This window comes from Emydura macquarii, unplaced genomic scaffold (genome assembly GCF_026122565.2).
Source record: "Emydura macquarii macquarii isolate MOO-44397 ecotype Brisbane River unplaced genomic scaffold, CSIRO-AGI_Emac_v2 contig_2531, whole genome shotgun sequence".
NCBI classification, from domain to species: Eukaryota; Metazoa; Chordata; order Testudines; family Chelidae; genus Emydura; species Emydura macquarii.
The window spans coordinates 10,085,483-10,107,782 of NW_027132668.1; the positions used below are offsets into that span (position 1 = coordinate 10,085,483).

At 42.8% G+C, this 22,300-nt stretch overlaps 1 protein-coding gene across 3 annotated transcripts in view; it reads right to left on the minus strand.

Moving 5' to 3' along the window:
* Positions 1 to 22,300, minus strand: part of COL4A2 (collagen type IV alpha 2 chain) — a 191,355-nt gene that overhangs the window by 144,102 nt on the left and 24,953 nt on the right. The window contains exon 2 of one of the 3 annotated variants that reach the window (XM_067563703.1): positions 7,463 to 7,600. The exons of the other annotated variants lie outside the window; for them this stretch is intronic. The gene's annotated coding sequence lies outside the window, so the exon portion shown is untranslated. The remainder of the gene's footprint in view (positions 1 to 7,462; positions 7,601 to 22,300) is intronic. 3 annotated transcript variants of the gene reach the window in all.

The following is a 22,300-nucleotide window of genomic DNA, read 5'->3' on the forward strand; positions in this document are numbered from 1 at the left end:
GATTAGAGTTGGAAGGGACCTCAGAAGGTCATCTAGTCCAACTCCCTGCTCAAAGCAGGACCAATCCCAACTAAATTATCTCAGACAGGGCTTTGTCAAGCTGCACCTTAAAAACCTCTAATGATGGAGATTCCACCACCTCCCTAGGTAACCCATTCCAGTGCTTCACCGCCATCCTAGTGAAAATTTTTTCCTAATATCAAAACCTGGACCGCCCCCATTGCAACTTGAGACCATTGCTCCTTGTTCTGCCATCTGCCACTATTGAGAAGAGCCTAGCTTCATCCTCCCTGGAACTCCCTTTCAGATAGTTGAAGGCTGCTATCAAATCCTCCCTATCCCCACTCTTCTCTTCTGCAGACTAAACAAGCCCAGTTCCCTCAGCCTATCCTCATAAGTCATGTGCTCCAGTCACCTAATAATTTTTGTTGCCCTCCGCTTGACTCTTTCCAATTTGTCCACATCCTTTCTGAAGTGCGGTACCCAAAATTGGACACAATACTCCAAATGAGGCCTCACCAGTACTGAATAGAGGGGAAAAATCACTTCCCTCGATCTGCTGGCAATGCTCCTACTAATGCAGCCCTATATACCGTTAGCCTTCTTGGCAACAAGAGGACACTTTTGACTCATACCCAGCTTCTTGTCCACTTGTCCTTTTCTGCAGAACTGTTGCCTAGCCAGTCAGTTCCCAGTCTGTAGCAGTGCATGGGATTCTTTCATCCTAAGTGCTGGACTCTGCATTTGTCCTTGTTGAACCTCATCAAATTTCTTTTGGCCCAATCCTCCAATTTATCTAAGTCACCTCTGTATCCTATCCCTACCCTCGACAGTGTCTATCACTCCCCCCAGCTTAGTGTCATCTGCGAACTTGCTGAGGGTGCAATCCATAAATACATATTTACAAAACAAACCAGACAGAATCCAGAAGGTGCAGTTGTGATACATTAGGCTTAGTAAGACCTTTAAAAATGTCAGCAACACAATACATTTTAAAAACTTCCTGGCTATACAGTACAGATACATGAGCAATTCTAAAGGGGATCTAACCCATAAACAACAAAAGGTTGTATGGCAGAAGTAAACTCCATAGCATTCTTCCCCCTTCTGTATCCCTGAAGAATCCACTCTCTGGACATCCCAGAGCTATGAGTAGCTGCATTCTGCTGAATTGTCCCTAACAGGGAGATGATTACATATTAACTCAAAATGGTTGCTAGAACAAACAGGAAAAAACATGTATGTTAAAATATGATGTAAACCAATGTAAAAAGCCAATTAAAACTTCTAATTTATCTTTGCTGTCTAATGGTATGTCTTCACTGCCACAGCAGCAGGGATCGATGCAGCAACATCGATTGAACGGGTCTGTGTAGACCTGCTCAGTTGATAGGTCAGCTTCATTAATCCAACTCCCCAAAAGGAGCAAGGCTACATCGAGAAAGGGTGTCTCCCATCAACACAGCACAGTGAAGACGCTGCACTATGTGAACGTAAGTATGTTGACGGGCATAACATACGTACATAACGTAACTTGCGGATCTCTCGTTGACCGCCGCCACCAGTGTAGACCTTGCCTAAGCTGTTTATTTCTAAAGGATATGTGATGCGATGAGACATAGAAACCTAGGGAGCGGTCCTGGACATCTGCAGAAGTGTAGCAGTTCTTTGAAGACACCTTAAGATAATGAGAACTTTCCTAGAATGCTGGGGTATCCACAGATAGGAGAACAACATCCCCTATAAAGAATGGTTACATGCCATGTAACTATTGTTTTTCAAGATGTGTTGCTCATGTCCATTCTGAATTAGGTGTGTGTGTGCCACATGCACTGGTGCCGGAAATTTTTCCCCCAGTGGTATCTGTAGGGCTTCCTCTAGCACCCTCTGCAGCGGCGAACATATGTACCCATGTATAGGGCGCTGCCAGCCCCTCTCTCTTCCAGTTTCTTCTTGCCGGAATTTCGACAGAGGGGATGGAGGGTAGGTTGAGGAACGGACATGAGCAATGCATCTTGAAAAACAACAGTTACGGGGTAAGTAAGCATTCTTTCTTCTTCAAATGCATGCTCATGCTCGTTAGAGCTGTGAGGCTTTGGACAGAACGCTGGCAGGAAGATGTCCTGGTTAACATGAAAGTGGGAAACAACCTTTGGCAGAAACGCAGGATGAGGATGAAGCTGGACATTGTCCTTGAAGAAAACTGTGTATGGAGGTTCTGAGGTGAAGGCTTTAATCTCAGAGACTCTCCGTGCAGAGGTGATCACCACCAAAAAGTCTACCTTCCAGGACAGGTGCGTGAGGGAACAATAGGCCAATGGTTCGAATGCCAGTGCAGTGAGCTGGGAGAGAACGAGGTTCAGATCCCATTGGGAAACCGGGTCCCGCAGTGGAGGGAAGAGCTTCTCCAGGCCCTTGAGGAATCTGACTGCCATCTTGTGGGGAAAAAACAAACAAACAAACAATCTGGCCAATGTCGCCACCAGGTGCACCTTAACAGACGAGAAAGCAAAACTTCTTGTTTCAGATGAAGCAGAGAGTGCAGGATCACCTGAATAGGTGATTTAGTCAGTGAGATGTTTTGGTGGGCTGCCCAGCAAATGAAGCGCTTCCATTTTGCCAGATAGGATGCTCTGGTGGAAGGCTTCCTACTTTCCAACAGGATTTTCTGAACTTGAGCCGAACAGTGACACTCCTCCCTGTTCAAACATGAAGCATCCACGCTGTCAGATGCAGGGAGGCCAGGTCTGGGTGGAGCAGCCAACCCTTGGTCCTGGGAGAGGAGGTCTGGTCGCAACGGAAGTGACCAAGGGCAAGCCATCGAGAGCTCCAACAAAATCCCAAACCAGTGTTGCCAAGGCCATGTTGGGGCTATCAAGATGACCCGTGACCTGTCTTTTGATCTTCACAAGGACTCTGTGTATGAGATGTATCGGGGGAAATGTGTACATGAGACCCCTAAACCATGATAGGAGGAAATCATCCATCTGGGAGGTGTCCTCAGGCCCCCAGAGGGAGCAGAATCGAACACATTTCTTGTTCTCCCTGGTCATGAAAAGGTCCACTTGGGGAGTTCCTCCCCTTTGGAAGACACTGTCAGCTACCTCCTGGTGGAGTGACCATTCGTGGTGAGAGCAAAAGGATCTGCTCAGACGATCTGCTAGGGTATTCCTTAACCCAGACAGATGAACCATCTCCAGATGAATGTTGTGGCTCATGCAGAGGTCCCACAAATGTAAGACTTCTTGACAAAGGTCTGAGGATCTGGCTTCCCCTTGTCTGTTGATGCAGTACATTGCAGCCGTGTTGTCTGTAAGAACCCTCTCCACCTTGTTGGACAGGTGTGGCAGGAACACCTTGCAGGCCAGATGAGTTGCCCTGAGTTCTCTGACATTAATTAAGAGTCAGCTCTTTCCTGGTCCAGAGACCTTGAGTTCATAGGGCACTGAGGTGGGCACCTCAGCCCACATCTGAGGCATCTGAGACCAGCATCGGTCTCTGGGCCTTGAAAGGTACTCCTGCTAGTACATGCCACGGATTCATCCACCATGATATAGAGGTAAGTATGCGGTGGGTAGGGAATCGTGAGAACTCTGTCCATGGAATGCCTGGATTGAGAGTATACTGTTGCCAGCCACATCTGCAGCAGTCGAAGTTGTAGCCTGGTGTACCGGACCATGTAAGTACAAGCCACCATTTGTCCCAGAAGGCTGAGGCATACTCTCGCCGTGGTGAGGGGGTGGGTCTTCGGTCTGGCTATAAGCTCTGTCATTGCTAGGAACCTGACCTTGGGTAGGAGCACTTTGGCTTGTGTAGAGTCTAGCACTGCTCTTATGATCTCAGTCTTTTGGAGCAGTGTAGGTATTGATTTTTGTTTGTTCATCAGTAGGCCCAGTGACCGACGTGTCCCTTACAATCTCGATGCCATGTTGGACCTGACCCCTCGATGGACCCCGGATGAGCCAATCATCCAGGTAAGGAAACACCTGTTTCCTCCTCTGCACCTAAGATGGGCTGCCACTACCGCCATGCACTTGGTGAATACATGTGGTGCAGTGGAAAGGCCGAATGGAAGGACTGCAAACTGGTAGTGTCATGTGCCTACCATAAACCGCAGGAACCTCCTGTGACCTGGGAAAATAGCAATATGAAAGTTGGCATCCCTCAGATCAAGGATGGCGTACCAGTCACCCGGATCCAGAGAGGGGATGATGGTCGCTAGAGTGAACCTACGAAATTTCAACTTTTTTAGGAACTTGTTTAGGGCCCATAGATCCAGTATAGGTCTCAGGCCTCCTTTTGCCTTTGGGATTAAAAAGCACCAGGAGTAGAATCCTTCCCCCCTCTGTCCTTGAGGGACCTCCTCACCGCTCCCACTTGCAAGAGGGTTTGTCCCTCTTGAACGAGGAGATGCTCGTGAGCGGGGTCCTTGAAGAGGGATGGGGAGGGAAGGCAGGAATGAAAGTGGAAGGTGCCGGCAGAGCCCTATATACGGGCGCATACGCGTGCCACTGCATGTGACGCACAAATACCTAATTCAGAATAGACATGAGCAAGCACTTGAAGAACTTCTGTATTTGGTAAGGGGTCTGGTCAACAGAGTAACCTGGAGCTGATTCTGCTACCTTAAGGACACATTTTTGATGTACACACTTCTTGCAAAAGGACATGATTTACCGGAGGGCCTGATTTGCACCATGTGCAGTCATTTGCCTCTGTGCTAGTGAGTGCAAAGTGAGTGTAAGGTGCTACCATTCTGACTTCATTGCATTTTGCACTCACATTGCACAGGAGTAAGTGACTATGCAAGGTGCAAGGCAATGGAGAATGCAAGCCTACAGTATGTACAGTAACACTACATGGTGATCTGGAGCTAATTTTTTTCCACAGCGGAATGAATTAGAGACCATCACCCCAGCCTTTAACCTGAATTTGTTTTTTGTCCAATGTTTTAGATCATAGGAATATATTCTCCCGGTCCCCACTTATAGACATCAAATACAGGGAGCTCTCAGTTAACCATGTTAGTTCAGAACACATTACTGTAAGTGGTGGTAAATCTTGAAAGGTTTAGGGGTTCAACTTAGATTCCCCAAACCTGCCAGTGCAAACAAGGGTTTTGCTATTGAACCACAGGCAGTGCAGTTACACTAGTGCTAGTGATGAGGAAAGCATTAATGTAAGCCTGCCACTGCTTTTACCACTGTATTATCTGAGGTACCTGCTCAGAGCTACACAGGTGCGAGGATTTTCCAGGTTAAAAAACCAAGGTAGAATTTTTCTTAGCTGCTCCTTTTTCCCACCTACCTTCAACATGTGCTTGTGCTTGTGTTTGTGGGGTGAGTCTATTTTCTCACCTTCCTTTGAGGTAACATTTGCTGGCTACTCTCTGTATTGGAACAATGGATCATTAAAATAATGACCTTTAAACTGCAGTTCTACCCTGAAAAATGACAATGTAAAATGTAACCCCTGCAACCTGAAAGACAGGGGGCTGTATCTAGCTTTGTGGGGAAAAAGAAAGACTAGTGGCTCCTTTAAAGGTCCTTCTGCTGTTCAGAAGTTGGGAGAGGGGTGGCCAGGAAGATGGGGAGGCATCACCTAACTGGTGGGTGGGCCAGTGGGGATCAGGTAAGCCATTGGTCTCTGTGCCCCTGAAGGAGGGTATATAAACCCTGTCCCTCCATGCCGGGATTAGCTGCTCTTTAAAGATAAGGGGAAAAGTAGGATGTGTAGGAAATTTGTAAACAGGAAAAAGGCCTAAATTTGATGACTCAAGTGTTCATTGTAAATTGTTCATCCAGGTGTAACACACACCGTATCCTTTCTATTAAGACTAGAAAGAGACCCTAAGAGTTGTGGCTACTGACCCAACTCATGTAGGTGTCCAACCTTGTCCAAAAACCTGGTCTCCTTATGGAACCCCTTAGTCCCTGCTCTGACTGGACCAGATTAAACTGTTAAAAGCAGATTTATCTTTGCCATTGAATACCAGGAGTATAGCCCATGACCCGGGTTCTCCAAGTCCAGGTGGCCGGCTGGATTTGGTTGGCTGTTTGAACACAGAAAAAGCAGTTGACAGAATGTAATTTCAATGTACTGAGGTGATATGGTGCAGGCAAAATATTTTGAAGTGGGTCCAAGAGCTATATAACTCCTGTAGAATGGCTGTTATCGTGAACAACAGTTATTTACGTATTTTTTCTTTGATCAAGGGCACATGGTTATGGTGCTCCCAGTAGACAGGGTTCCTGTTTGGCTTGGCAGTAAAAGATTTAGATGAAGTAGCCTCATCTGCATATCACTGCAGATAAATTTTTATATGTTGTTCAGACTCTCCAGATGCACCTTTGTTTCAGTAGCTGAAAGATGTCCTCAGAGTTCAAAATTAATTTGCGAAATCAGGAGCCATGGTATCAGGGTGTCACATAGATTCCATAAACTCATAATCCACAGTAGACATACATTACTTCAGATTTAAGATCCCAGGATGAAATCTTGGCCCTACTGAAGTCAAAGGAGGTTTTGTCATTTACTTGAATGGAGTCAAGATTTCACCCCAATAGGTATTTCTGATTTACATGTAAGTAACATCCCACCCATGTTTCATAAAATAAAGTCCTGTCAAGGTGGAAACATCTCTTCCTCATGGGTAGAATTACTGATAGCCTAATACAAATAGTTGTTTCCCCCCTCCTACCCATATTTTTTTTATCTCCTCCAGATGTTACAACTTGTTTTTATTAAAGGAAAAGAAGGGAGTTGGAAAAGCTCTTCATGTCATTCATTTCGCAGAAGAGATGTCTCAGAATGCAGACAAAATATCTGAAGTACTCTGAGGCAGGTGGAGGCTTGGCATTCCTGGTTATAAAACTACACAATGTAGAGTGCCAGTTAAGATCTCTGAAAGATTGGCTGGGAGAAGCTGAATATTTTACACCAGCCTGTACTTGAAAATGCAATTTTCCATTTTCAATTTTTTCTTCTTCAGCTGACAATCTCTAAGCTAACTTCCTGTTGTGTTTCCTCTGTACAGTTATGGATTATCAATACTAAAATCTGTGGGTACAGCATAAATTGGAAAGTATTGGGAGAGGGTAAAATAGAATCTATTTAATATTATAATTAATAAAACATCTAATGCTGTACATGCTATATTATTCATTTTTAATATTAAACTCAAACTTTTTTCTTTTTTAAATTTGCCTGAAGCTGCTACAAACCATCCAATTTGCTGTACTGGAGGGCCATAGAAACCTGAGGCTCTCACTACAAAATTTAGATCCAGATTGCCAAAGAGAGCACATGGACCTTTGATTTTCCAAAAAGAAAGCATAAATTTAATTTATTCAGAATAGCTTATCATCCTACATTCAGTACTTACTTGTCACGGAGATCCTGTTTTTACTCAGTTCTGCAGCTGAGCTACTTTCTAAAACATTGAAGAGTTTAGGTCAATTACCTTTCTGAGAAATACAGTGTCAGTGACTCAGCTTGGTTTAGGACCCAAGATCTTCCTGCCTCTCAGTCTTTTGCTCTCACCAACAGACAACAATTCACAAACATTGTCTGCATTCTGTAACAGGTCTTGTAGTTCAGCCTGCACACCAAAAATGCTCTTATCACTGAACAAATAATGAACATGCCACGAATATAAACAACCAAATGTTGACCTTCCTTAAAATGAATTAAGTGATGTCATCTGGCCCTTCTTTCACATCCTTTTTCATTATACTTCTGTCCTTACAAACATAGCTCGTTCATTAGTCTAACAAAAATCAGGAAATGGAAGTAAAGAAAACAATATGAACCAGAATGAATTAATGAATAGACCTATATTTCCCAGCATATACTGTAGATATAATAATGTTGAGTTTGATACACTTAAAATTGTCATGCAGTGAACCACTCACTGTTTGACAAGTTTAGAAACTTTAGCAAACTTTTTGAAGGTGGTGAGCTTCATCTTATATCTCTTAGAGGTGCATATTTTTGTATGAGCTGTATACTGAATGATTTATATCTTTATTTAAGAGGGGAGGAGAGCCATGTAATTAAAAAGACCGGGAATGAGCAGATTAGATTTCTGTTTCTGGCTCTGCCATAGAACTTCCTATGTGACCTTCAACAAATTACATAGGTCAAAACTCTCAAGCTGGGGTGACAAAAATCTCTTAAAAGGAACTCATTTATACTTTGTCAGTGATGATGGTGAAATACCTCAGACGGTCATAATGGAAGAAATCAACATTCATGCTGACAAGGAGACAGATGCAAAACCCCCCAAAGTCATCTCACTTGTCTCTTTTGGACTTTCACAGGTCACCTCTGGTTCAGCTCACACACTGGTTACACTTTGGACCTAATCTTTGGATTAGATGACAATATAAAACAGCCACTTGTACCGACCCTCACCTCATTAAGGCAATGATCAGAGCTCTCCCAGGCAACAAGACAGACCCATGATCTTGATAAGACTATAAAGATTCAGACTTCATTAAAAACCTGCTAAAGGATAACAGCACTCCACACACAGGAAAAGAAGTCAAGGATCTGGTGAACCATCATTGTACAGCCACCTCAACCATAAACACAGTGGTTCCCAAATGCCCCCACTTCATCCCCATCACCTACACAGATCTGTTTTCTGATACCTTGTGCCAGGTGAAGACAGAGGGTTGGAAACTCATGCACCCAATGGTGGAAAATAAAGGGTGACAGATAGGCTGAAGCAAAGAATTCCTCAGCCTATGGTGAGGCTGCATTACAGGCCAAAAGAACCTTCCTATTAGCCTCCACTGAAGATGCCAAATCATGCCCCAAAGAGCCATCTAGGGAGGTAATTCGCTTTATCAATCCTGAGTGCCTACGGCCTGCAGTGAACTCAGTGACAAGTGCTGTGGGGAACTATCATCCTATGGCACTGAAAGATCATGCACATTCTGAAAGGCTTCTCAGACAGCATGGATTCACCCCAGCTACACCCACAACCAGCAGCCCATTCACATTCCAAGAGTCCAGTATATTCACTCATCAAGAAACACTGGGCATCCTAAGAGAGTCTTGATCCAAGGCCTGGGGACCAAGTTATGCCCTTTCTGGCTGGTGAAAGAGTCATGAGCAACTTGTGCCATTCATTAACCATTCAATAATCAATGCATCATTCAGGGAAGGAATTTTCCCTTCCTCCTACAAACACACAATAGTGAATCTAGCTCAAAAGAAAGCCATCCTGGATACACTGGTGTCACAGGGGCTCTTAACATCTGTTGTAGGGAAGGGTGTCCCTGCATGTCCAGTGCAGAGTTGATACATCCCAGCACACAATTGTTGCAACTCTCAGCTGGGCCAGATCAACAGTCAGGGACTCAGGCCCTCTGGGCGGGGCAGAGCAAACAAACAGTCCTTCTGGCTGCAGCAAACAATCGTAAACAGGGTTTAAGCTCCCTGGGTGAGCACAGCAAATGATCAGAGTCTCTGGCAGTAATGCCCAGCTGCCAGCATGAAGTGGAGGGGAGGGGAACCTGGGCTCATTCTCATTCTCCTCCATTAGATTCTGACTCAGGGTGCTGTGAAGCTGGCAACCTCCCTGTGCAGAGCTCAAGTATCGTTCAAGTACCAAGCCCAATATATTCCCTGGGTCACTTCCTGTCCTTAAGTCCATTGAGGGCCTGTCTTCCATGGATAGAGGGATCCACTGCCAATATGCTCTCCGCAGTGTAGTCTGGGATACCCACCTCCGCAGTCTGGAGGACTGACTGTTCTTTGGCTGGAGCCAGGACCACACATCCATCCTCCTTCTTAGCCAGCCCTGACGGAGCTGGCCAGCTTCCTTTTATCTGCTCTCTCCACCTGAAGCATGCACAGCAGAGGCAAGGGGGCATGGCCTCTTGGGCTCAAAGTGACTGGTAAACTCCCACTTGTCCAGTGCGGAGTTGATAAATCTGGTCACAAACTGGATCTAGCCAATTATCGCCTAGCGTCGAACCTTCCATTCCTGAGCAAGCACATGGAGAAGCTAGTCAAAAGCCAATGACCAGCTCATCTAATGGGATCTACTATCTTAGACTCAGTGTAATCTACTGGGATGGGTTACAGGTCCCCTTCAGTGCTGATCCACAGAGGATCTGAGCTGCTCCAAACCACAGCTTTAGGTCAAGCTGTAGCAGCTCATTGTTTTCGCTCTGCAAGTCCTTGGTTCAATCCCTGGTGCGCTGGCCAAGAGGGCAGCTGTCATAATAGCACATTCTGGATTCAGGCCAGGACATGAGACAAAAACCACTTTGGTGGCACTGATGGATGATCTCCTGTTGTCAGTGGACAGACAGCAGACATCCATTCTGATTCTCTTGGACCCCTGTATAGTATCTTACACTGTCAGCCATGAGATACTCTTGTCTCCCCTGTGAGAGGTTGCCAGGGTCCGGGGGAATGTACTAACGTGGTTTAAATCCTTCTTGGAGGGACACAGTCAATGACTAGTAATGGGAAACTGTGTCTCCGCCATTAGGTCCCTCACTTGTGCAGTCCCACAAGGATCAATTCTCGCTGATCCTGTTCAATATTTGCATTCAGTCACTAGGTGACCTGATCAGATGACATGGACTCAAGGGCTAGCAATAAGCAGCTCTATCTATCCTTCACCACACATACCCACACCACTACCGCCAAGATGATCCAGTACTTGGAGGGGCTCAGTTCATGGCTGAAGAACAGCTGGTTGAAGCTGAACCTGAGCAAAGCAGAGGGAACAGAGTTTGCAGCAATGGTGTGGTCTCCTGTGGCTGACGGTTTACATTCACAACTGGTCAATTCAGTCTGTAGTTTCAGAGCACTTTTGGACTTCCCACTGACCCAAAGCTCTCACATAGCATCATCTTCGAGTAGAGCTTTCTATTATCTCTGGCTAGTTAGGACACTCTGATCTATCCTGAGGAAGGATGATCAGACCTTGGTTAGACAGGCCTTTACCACCTCCTCTCTGGACACCACTGTGATTTACCTGCTCATGAAGCCATCAGTCCTTAGGAAGTGCCAACTAGTACAGAACACTGTAGTGTGTCTCCTGAGCAACATAAGTTACCACAAGCACAAAAGACTTATCCTCTGCTTTCTACGCTGGTTTCCCAAAGAATATTGAATCATGTTCAAGGTCTTGGTACTTATCTCCAAGACACTCAGAGTAGAACTACGCAGTCCTCAGCGATGGGCCTCCCAGCTTGGGCTGACAGACTTGGGTCAGTGGGGCTCGCACAAATGCTCTCAAATAGCTGTGTCAACATTGATTTAAAGTTGCAACTCAGGCTGAAGGTTGGGCTCTGAAGTCTGTGGGGAGGTGTGCCTTAGAGCCCAAGTCACAACTTCAAATCAATGTCTATACAGTTATTTTTCTAGTGCTAGCATGAGCCCCACTGATCCAAAAGTCTGTCTAACTGGGCTGGGAGGCTTGATGCCTGGGCTGTGTCGATATATTGTCAATGGCCTGGGCCCACCTTGTTTATAAGATCACATAAACCTCTGGGATGAAGACCATGGTCAACAACTCTACTCCTTAGGACAGTGAACTTACTACCTTAAAGGTAAAGCTTTCTTGAGGTTCACTGTTAGACTGTGGAATGATCTATCACAGAAGCTAAGGACCTTCCACTCTAAATGCAATGCACAATTTTTGACCTTGCTTTCTCTAGAACAAACCTAGAGCAGCATATTCATTTACAAACACACAAAATTCCATGAAAACAGAACCCTACAATGCATGCACAACTCTCCCCGTGAGGAAAGAATGAAAGAGAAAACAAACAAATGTTAGCCACATCAATGTAGACATGCCTTAATGTCGTCCTATTGGAAGGAACTCAGATTCTATGATGAAAATGATGGTATAAGAGCTTATATAGAATTCACATCTAAACAGGTGCCATCTAAAATAAGTTTCAGATGTATGTAACTTTAACCCAGTTTTGGTCTTAAGTTTTCTGTGATTCATTGTAAAATGCAGATAATGCCTACTTCATAAAGGTGGGGTCAGACTCAGTTAAGCAAGCCCTTGAGATCATCGAAAGTGAGAGAAGAGTAAAATAGTATTAAAATGTCTTTTACATTTATTTTACTGTATTTTACATAGAATGATTTATTACACTAAGTAAAATTATTTTGGACTATGAAGACTTGCATAATATGGCTTTTCTAGCAAACGCTTAAATTTTGTAACTATACTTTAAAAAATAAACAGTGCAATCAAATTCTCACTGAAATAACTGAGGTCTACACTGAGGCACAGCATTCTGTTTGCTGAATAAATAACTTTGTAAGATAGAGACAGAATTAATACAGACTAATTCCCCCTCTCCCTCCAAATTAGCAAACAACTAAGTTTAATCAGGAGCCCTCAAGAATCTGTAAAAGCTTCCTTCTACCTGGCCATGATCCCGGGCCAAGGAAATATATCTCAGGAATTGTCACCACCCCTAAGACACAACGGCATGTGGAGGTTGGTGCAAACACAGTCTCAAAGTTTTAATCCAAGTCTTCATTGGATGCTTCCTCCTACCCCCGTAGACAATCATCCTCTTCCTCTTTATGGCTGCCAATAAAATAAACTTACCCACATCAGGAAAGAATTGACTCTTTTGAAGTCAGAGTCAGAGCTTCCTCTTGAGACAATCAGTAGGGGACACCATGAGAATGGAATGGACATTATTCATGGATAATCTGTCATGTCTTTCCTCTTGCCAATCAGCGGCAGAAGTCTCAAATAAATTTCTGTACTTAGGTCTAATACCTATAGAAATAATGGATTTTAAGGCAACATAATTTGATAAACTTTTTATTCCCTAGATAAATTTTGCTATTTTTTATTTCTATCAAAATTCTCTCTGACAATCTATTTTTTGATAATGATGGAGGAGAAACTTATGCAATGTTCGAATTCCTGAAAGCCTAAAGAATTAGTTACATATGGTCTCTCTCACTTTATACATTTTCTCATGTAATTTTTCACTAAAACATGTGTCCAATAAATTATTGTAATTTTAGCTTGCTAAGGCAGGTGTTTTTCAAGGATAATTGTATTGATATACATTGGAAATCAATCATCTATATGAGATTTTAGGCATATCCATGCCACAAAACTGTCAATAATACCACTGTTTATAATCTAATGTCACTAAGGGCCACCTTCAAGTGCTTGGTCCCTTCCTGCAAGCAGCTAAGTGCCTGCTATTTGCATGATCTTAACTCCTTTCCACAATGGGGTGTACAATTCCAAAAAAATTCCTACTGTTTATTTATGTTGCATAGATCCTCAAACTCTTGTTCCTCAATATGCAGAAGGTTCTGTTAGCCACAATGTGGTAGCCAGGATTTTGCAACATGCTGGGCAGAAGGGAGAGAGAGGGGAGTCAAAAGGTGCTAAAAAAAGTATTCTGGGCATTCATTCTAAGCCACATACTCTTTATCCCTAGTACTTACTAGGCAGAAAAGAACATAATTTGTTTTCCAGCTGTGAAAAGAGGTACGTTTCTTCTGGCTTTTTTCCTCCTCTTTTTCAAAGAGTGGTGCTTTTTATTTCTTCCAATGAAGAGATCTTTTGGGTTTCTCTCAGGCTATTACTTCTCAAAGCAGAATATTTCAGATCAGCTGATACCTTCTTGCCTCAGGCACCAACTTTTGTTGCAGCAGTACAAATCATGTGGCTAGAGTTAGGTTACCTCATTGCAACTCTCAATTCTTTAACAGTGTCACTTTACTCACTACTCATCACTTATTCAGAATTTGTCTTCTCTTTAGACAACTCCTGTTGTCCCAGTCACATTTTTTCCACTATTTTTAATGATTCTCCCCTCTACACTCTCTCTCCCTCCAAGTATAATACGCAGGATCACTGGTGAAAGTATAAGCTCCCCAAAGTAGGATACTATCAGCAGTGTTAATTTTTATCTAGATAGCACAGGGAGTTTTAACTGTTAGCTGCCAGGCAGAACTGCTGATCTGATATGCTTGCAGAAGTTCCTGCAGCCATTGACTTTAGTAGTAATGCAGATTAGAATCCAGAGTCCAGCTCACAGATGAAGTATCTGGGCAGTGTATTGAGCAGATGTGCATGAGGACAGGAATCTTCCCGCTAAGATGTGGAGTGGCCATGGAGCCACCCTGCAGAGCCCATTCCAACCCTTATGAAGACCCTGGAGGACAGAGGATTTCTGCAAAGGCAGATCCCTCCGTCCCTCTTGTGACTCACCTGTGCACTGTGCCCTCCTGTCACCAGAGTTTAGCTCCCAGCCCAAGTAGCCAGTTAGCTCTGAGTTGAGCGATTTCCTCCCCCAACCCATCCAGGCCTCAAAGTTGCAAGGGAATGGGAAAGGAAAAAAACCAAACCCCCTCTTTGCTGTATCCTGGGACCTACTGCCTCAGGACATGTTCAAATCTAGTATAAAAAGAGTCATTTGGTGATACTTCACAGAAGTATGCTGTGGAGTTACCTTGGCCTCCCCTCTAGGGTTCATTAATGAACACACGGAATCTCTGAAAAGAGGAGACAAAAAAGCTATAATTATATTTTGTTAGAAGGAACTCTGTTTTAGGAAAACAGGCTCAAAATTAGTGATGGGTAAAATACAAAAGGTCTGGAGTTAAGATAAGCAGCCAAATTTTTGGATGCTTATCTGAAACTTATGTGAGCTATCTGACCCTCTTAAGTCTTCAAAACTGGGCTAGAAATATTGCACAAGGAGGCTGTCTTGTGAGAGTTCCAGCACTCCCTGTCATGCTGGAAATACCCCCATAAATGTTGCTCTTGTATTTAATCACTTCTGGCTGTAGGCCAGGTATACAGAGGCACGAGCAAAAGAAAACTAATAATTTATGAAGCATCCACCATCATAACATTAACCAAACAGTTCAGAACCTTCCATTGCTTTGTCAGTAGCTAAGAATTAATCAGAAAAATGGACAAATTCTGCTTGATGGAATCAGAACCAGATTCTACCATCTTTAGTCATACTCAGTAGCACTTCATTCCATGAATAGCTTTCAAAACTTATCAGAAGCTTCCTGATGGGCAAGCTCACACCCATTAGTTGATATTGAAACAAAGTACATGTCTTCACTGATGGCGGCAAATTCGCTGCAGTCAGATCGACTTCTCTGGACCGACTGAGTGGTCAGTGAAGACCGCTCAGTTGATCCAGAAATCGACATGTTAAGACCAACTTCTCAAGTGGTATAACACTGCATCGACAGGAACGTGGCACAGTGCAGTTAAGATGGCACGCAGAAGAGAAGCAGAGAAGTCGATGGGAATTACGCAAGTTTTTTGCATAGGTTGCGTAACTCCGGTCGACTGCCACCGAATCTCGGAGGTAAGTGAAGGCAAGCCCAAAAACCTATGACAAGAGTTGCTCCTTCTATAAAGCTAATTGAAGGTGTCAAGTGTGCATGTTCCTTACTTATTACAGTCCTCTTATAGCTTTTAAAATCACTAATCCCCATCGTTAAAAGTATTTTTTTTTGCATGTTATATTGTTATAGTATTAAAAGTTTGTCCCTCTGAGATACTGAGCACTGTTAATTTTCACAGACTTCAATGTGATTTGAGAGTGCTCGTTTCCTTATAGGAGGTGATCAGTACTTTGCTGTATCTAATCCTATATGAATACTTATTTCTATGTATTACATTTGCAAATCTTCTTATCTTGTGTAACCAGTTGGCTTGGGTTTTTTTTAATATATAGCATATATTTTCCGAAAATTTTCAGTTAAAGAACAATAATAAATCAAGAAGGTTAAGTTCAGGCTCATTTATGAAAATAGCAAGGGCTTTGAGAGAAGATATTCTTATTATTTCTAAATTGGTTTGCCATAATATTCTAAAGTCACTTTGTGGGGAGGGATTTTAAAAGCAACAGTTATTTAAAGGAGCGGCCTATGTGAAAATGGAGTGAGGTGACTGGACATTAAAAGCCAAATTGTGCTGTCATTGCATTGTCATTGCAATGGTGTAAATACAGAACAATGCCATTGTCTTTGCAAGTTTATCTTCCATTGACTACTCTACTGAAGTCAGTAGAGTTATTCCAGATTCACAACATTGTGAGTGAGATAAGAATATGGCCCTTAATTTCTTAATCAAAGTTTCGGTGTCAGTTAGTGAAGTGTTAGGTTTTTCTGAGTTGTTTTTCTGAATTCCTTCTCTTGTGGTATAACTCAATTTAAGCAACAACTATGTCAATCCCTGACTGTTCTAGTGCCTTATTACATGTGGAATTCAGTGTTTACTCTCAGCACAGACTAGATGTTTAAATATCTTATACTAGGGTTTAAAGAGAATAACAGTAAACAAAAAACTGGCCAACCATTTGGAAATGTGACACTATCCATCCCCCAGTAAACAGCACTGGCCAGTGGTGTACCGTGGGTCTCTAGCACCCAGGGGCCAAGTCTGCATTTGTGGCCCCCATCCCAGGCCTCACGCCTCCCCCCCCATGCAGGGTAGGAAGGGTCCCCAGTTACCAGCAGACAGCGCCACCCCCTAGCTGCCCTGGGGAGGGGTGGTCTGTGTCTGCGGGGAGGGGGCACACTGCTTACCTCCTCCTGCTTGGGGCTCATTGAGGCGCACTTACTCTCTGCTCAGCACCTGCTTCTCTCGCTCCAGCCCCGCAGCCTAGTGTGGCTGGGGGCAGGGTGACCTCACCCCCGGCCTGAGGATGGGGAGTGGGGCGTCAGGCTGGCCCTTCATGACATGCAGGGTGCGGGGGGCGCAGGAGGCTCTGAGGGGTGCCTGCGTAGTTGCCCCTCAGAGCATCCTGCACTCCCCACCCCTTGTGTGTCATGAAGGGCCAAGCTGGCACCCCTCCTCCATCCTCAAGCCAGGGCCCGGGGGCCTGGCCCTCCTCACCCCCTCGCCTTGGTATGCCATTGGCATTGGCCCAGACTCCCAGAGGGTCACTCTTTTTTTCTTGCAAGTTGGAGATGAAGATTCATGATGACAACTATCAGTAACTGGTGAGATGTAAGACAAGAAAAGTAGAAATATTTAATTAATCCTTTCCCCATATATCACATGTGCAGCATGGAAATCTGTTCTTCAGGTCAAGTGTATAATATTCTGTAATTTTATCATGTGATACATGATATACATATCTTCTCATTTTATATTCAATGTATATTTATAAGATGAATAAATCCAGTTTCAATTTCCTCCATGCCAGCGAAGGGTTGAATGTGATAATGAGACTTGTAAGACCAGATACACTAACAAGAAGAAAGTCATTGAGATACTTGCCAAGAGAAGATTTAATTATCTTAATTACTAATTCTACAAAGAATGGTGATGGACAATTTCAATAAACTTGAGTTAAAAGCAGCTACAGAGTACCCTATAGAACTAATCTGTTCTTTGAAGTTTTGCAAACATTCTGCTACACCATGCAGAAAGTACAAGTTCGTTATTCAACATGAAAAGCGGTCTTTGTGGTACTGTTCTTACAGAGCTCTGCCATTAATTAAATATAATTGCAGGAAGAGATAATGCTTTTCCAAAATTTAAACTCTTTTTTTTTATATTTATATAATATTATTCATACAGCTCACAAATCACTTCACAAAAAGAAGAGTGGAAGTCATGCCTTGAATTTATAGATATAAAGCAGAATCACAATAGCTGTAGGGTGAAATCCTGACCTCTTTGAACTACCTCTCCATTCACAACTTTCCAAGATTGCTGAATGAATCAGGGACATTCAAGCTATTCATGCGCATGCAGAAACTATCAGGAGTTGGAGACAAGGCAGGCTCCACTATGACTCTCTTCTGAGTCTGGGGCAAACCCTATCCCATATACCTATGCACAATAATAGGCTGAAAGACAAACAAAGAGGTGGAAGGAGAAGGACCAAGACAGAATCCAAACAAGGTATAAGTGACTAAATCCTGAGCTCTTTCTTATGCTCTCAAACTCTTGTATTTAGCACAAGATACCACAGTTACCGAACACAAAGATAGGATTCAGCCTCCTTCTTTATTTTGCGAATATTCATAGAGTTAGGTACTACTCCAACATGAGTGACATCGGCAGAATTGGATTTGAGGAATTTACATCATACCAGTAATGCTAGTATCTAGGCACTGAATTCAGGAATGTGAGTGGGCGTAAGAACGTAATCAGAAGTGGTCTCTGCTCTTGCTCATGTTCTCTTACAGCAGCGTTTCTCAAACTGGCAGGTCCCAACCCAAAAGGGTGTCATGAGAATGGCCGCTGCTGGCCAGGTGCCCAGCTCTGAAGGCAGTGTCACTTCCAGCAACAGCAGAGGATAATGGTGGCACGGTACGATATTGACATCCTTATGTCTCCGTTGCTGCAGGCGGCGGCTCTGCCCTGGACTGTTGGCCAAGCACCCAGCTCTGAAGGCAGTGCCACCACCAGCAGCAGTGCAGAAGTAAGGGTGGCGTAGTATGGAAAGGGGCAGTCATCACAGCCTGAAATATTTTCAAAGGGGGGTCCCAGCAAAAAAAAAGTTTGGGAACACCTGTAAATGAAACACTACTATGTGATAATATCCAAAGGAGAACATTAAAGTCATCAACAAGATAACAGAAATTATGTGTTTATTTCCAAATATCCATTGCTATAATATATTTAAGCTTATATTTTGATTATACAACTCCATATATTAATTTACGGTTTTGTTTTGACATGATACCACTGTCAAATTCACCTCCAGTATTTAACTTGTATTTGTTTTATGGGGGAGGGGGGGAGTTTTAAGAAATACTTTTCTTCCTTATTGTTCTTGCTGGAAAATTAATTCTTCCCATTTTATACACATTTGTGATCTTTTGGGAGGGGCAGGAAGCTTGGCACGACATTTTATTTTCACCATAATAAAACTTCCCTAATCTCTAACACCAGAAATATGCATTTTACCTTAAGCTATGCATTTTCACCAAACTCAAAACATGTCACAAAACACTTAGTCTGGGGAAAACATAGGAAGCATTTTTTATACCAGCTCATGCTGTGACCCCCATCTGTTCTCACAAAATAAGCAAAGATGGTTCTTGGATAGGCAGACAGGTCTTACAAGCTGAGCAAGGAATACTTACCTTACTGCAGGACACGGTGATTCAATGGCGTGCACTCTTGTCTGAGTCAGTATCAAACTCGTGCTGTCCCAGGAAACTTTTCATAATGTAAGGGTGTTAATCTTTATACCTTGGCCAAATTCCAATTTAATAATCATTCTACTTACTTAAATTTCCCATTAGTTTCAAAAGCATTAACTGTTGTGCATGTTGTGTCTTAAACTCTTATTGCATGATGAATATTTCCTGTGTTCCCATATATTGGTGATAAATGATGTCTCAGTGTACATTTTGAGTTCGATTCACTCATAAGGCTTAGGGAGGTGAAATTTGCAGTATCACTGCTTCTCTCTGTTGGTGGGGGCAGATTTAAGTTCTGACTTCATTTCTGTAGAAACCCCATTACCTACAAAATGTGATGTCTCTGTGCATCTTCTAGATTCCTTAGCCTCATCTAGTTTATGAGATGTGCCATCTGGCTCTGGGGCCACTAGTAGAAGCGGTGGCATGAGAGTGGATTGCTCTGCTGCTCCCCCATGCTAGGTAGATTTTAAGCTGATTGAAGGGCTGCAGCCTGAGTTCTGTCAGAAACAATGATTTAGGCTCGTTGTGTGAAAACCTGGCCCCAATGAAATCAATAGCACAAACACCATGATTTTACCCACAATCTATATTCATTTTAAATTTGTGGACTTTTGTGATCTTTCTCTGTGGAATGGGTTATATAAGCGTAAGACATTATTATTTGCAACTGTGATTTCTATGCAAGTGCATGTGTGTGGTAAAACCACAAATCCACTAATTAACTGCTTTGTACTTAATGATTTACAATCAACATTCTAAATTTTACAAATGTAAATACCAAGTATCAGAATTACGCAATAACAGCCATAACACTTCAAGTGCCTTGTATCTTTGGTGCTTGAGGAAACTTCAGAATAGCCAATTATTTCAAAAGAAATAGATGACTGGAAACATGGGAAAATAACTGACATACTTACCAGCTTAACTGCATTCCCAGCCAACACCCCCCCCCACACACACACAGAGTGAAGTCGTATCTTATTTTTTGTCACACTTTCCTTTAAAAAATGACTTTTATGGAAAACAGAGCTCTATATAAAGAGAAAATAGATGTTCTATATGAAAGATGACTAGAAAATAAATTGATGCTCATTAAGTAGCAACATCTTGGTGCTCTTTGCTATGTTGCTCCTACGAGGCTGTTGCTGTTATGGGGAGTGTCAATTCACAGTAGGGAAAGTGTTCCCAGGGAAATGTTGCTTCGAAGATATGGTTGCTCCTACAAGATGTTGCTGCAAACAAGCGTCTACTGTACTTACAGTCTGAGTTTTTATAGAAACTTGGTTTAAACACAGCTTAGGTTATGCTGCCATACCCTGTACTGGGAGTATCAGGAACAGTGGTATTATTTTGAAATTTGTATTTAATAGTATGATGTTTCCAACTTGACCATACTGGGCCAGTTCCTCAGCTAGTGTAAATCAATAGTTGCCAATTTATACCAGCTGAGGAGCAAATCAAGACTGTGTGAAAACCTTTGTGCACTGAATTAATAATAAATTAAGCTTCTGGTTTAAAAAGAACAGTCATTTTCATTCAATAAGATCAATATGGTGCCTGAAATGCAACATTTTTGTGGTTTTTGCAATCCTTTAACTCAAAAATAGCTAAACTAAGTGGTGTCAAACATGCAGAAAGTTGGAGGGAGGACACACCAAAAAACATCACTCTTTGACTGAGGTGAAGCAGTGAAAATTGAGAAAGGAAAGGAAAAGAGAATTGGGATTATTTTTGCTTGTTTATGAATAATTGCTTGTATTTTAAAAATAAAATTTGAAAAAATATCAGAATTGTAAGGAACTACTCCTCAATCTGAACTACAATATCACTAACTTTACACAATAGTATTAAAAGCCATTATCTGCATTACTGTAAATTGTATTTGTAGAAGTGCAACATGCACAAAGTGTCAGTGACAAAGGATGTACTATAATACATGCTAGGTCCTTCTTGATATATTTGTAGTCCTTGTTTTAGGTTCTCTCTTCTTCAAACACAAAAAAACAAGGTGAGGGGGAAGAATATAACCTTTTTGACATGTAAAGTGTAAGTTCGAAATGTGGTCTTAGCTTCATTTTTCTTATTTTGCTCCCTTTATTAAAAACAAAAACAAAACCAAGCAAGCATCTCTACATTCCTCAGTATGGACTTAAGTGCCCAACTTTAGGCAGCCGTGTTTTAAGGTGTTGACCTAAACCTCTCTGTCTCAGGGAGGCAGGCCCAGGCCTATCTAGTTTGTGAGATCTGATAAGACTGTATTGAATTGGTATGACTGCAGGCTATAAAGACCAGTGAGATTGTTCTTGTTATCTTTAAAGTATAAGAGGACCCTGAAGGCACTGGTGCTTCAGCATGGCCTCCTGCATGAGACTATTTGGAAGAGCTAGAGTAACTATCTCCAAGGGGAACTTTGGTAGACAGAACATACTGTAGTGCTTTGCTACTTAGTCTCATTGTGACACTCTACTAAACCATTAAGATAAAATTTCTTTCTAGTGCAGTAAATTTAATTTTGATTTCAGATTGATTGTGTATCAGAAACTTAATCAGAGGCACTCTTTCAGCAAAGATAACAACTTTAGTCAATATACAGAACCCTCAAAAGGCTTCTATTTGAAAGGAGATTCTTGTCACAGGAGGCATAATCCTATCCATTATTTTTGTCACAAATTTTCAACAGTAATAAGCTGGAAGATGAGAGAGGAAGCTACTATAGATGAGAGAATCTCCCAGCCTTAGAGCATCTCCCTCTTCTTGGGTTCGGTGCCCCAGATGGAATCAGGAGCACAGCCAAACATTAGTTCCACCTGTTGTGGCAGACAGCAGTGGGTAGGCAGAAGAGGTGGGTGAAGCAGCAGTAGGTCATTTACATGGAGAGAAACATTGCTAACAAGGGCAGAGGTGGAACACTAAAGCGCTCTGCTAGAGAGAGCAGATTTTCCTCTTGTCAGTGATATCAGGAAATAACCTGCTCCCTTCCCAGCTAGTGGCAATGTCTTCTACCGCAGGAGAGGAGGAAGATACTGTCACTGGTGCAAGAGGGAACAGAATCCCTTCTAGAGATGCAAAAGACAAGGACGGGCTTAGTTCCTCAAAGTCTCTCCTCACTTTGTCTATGCTAGAGAACTGCACCACT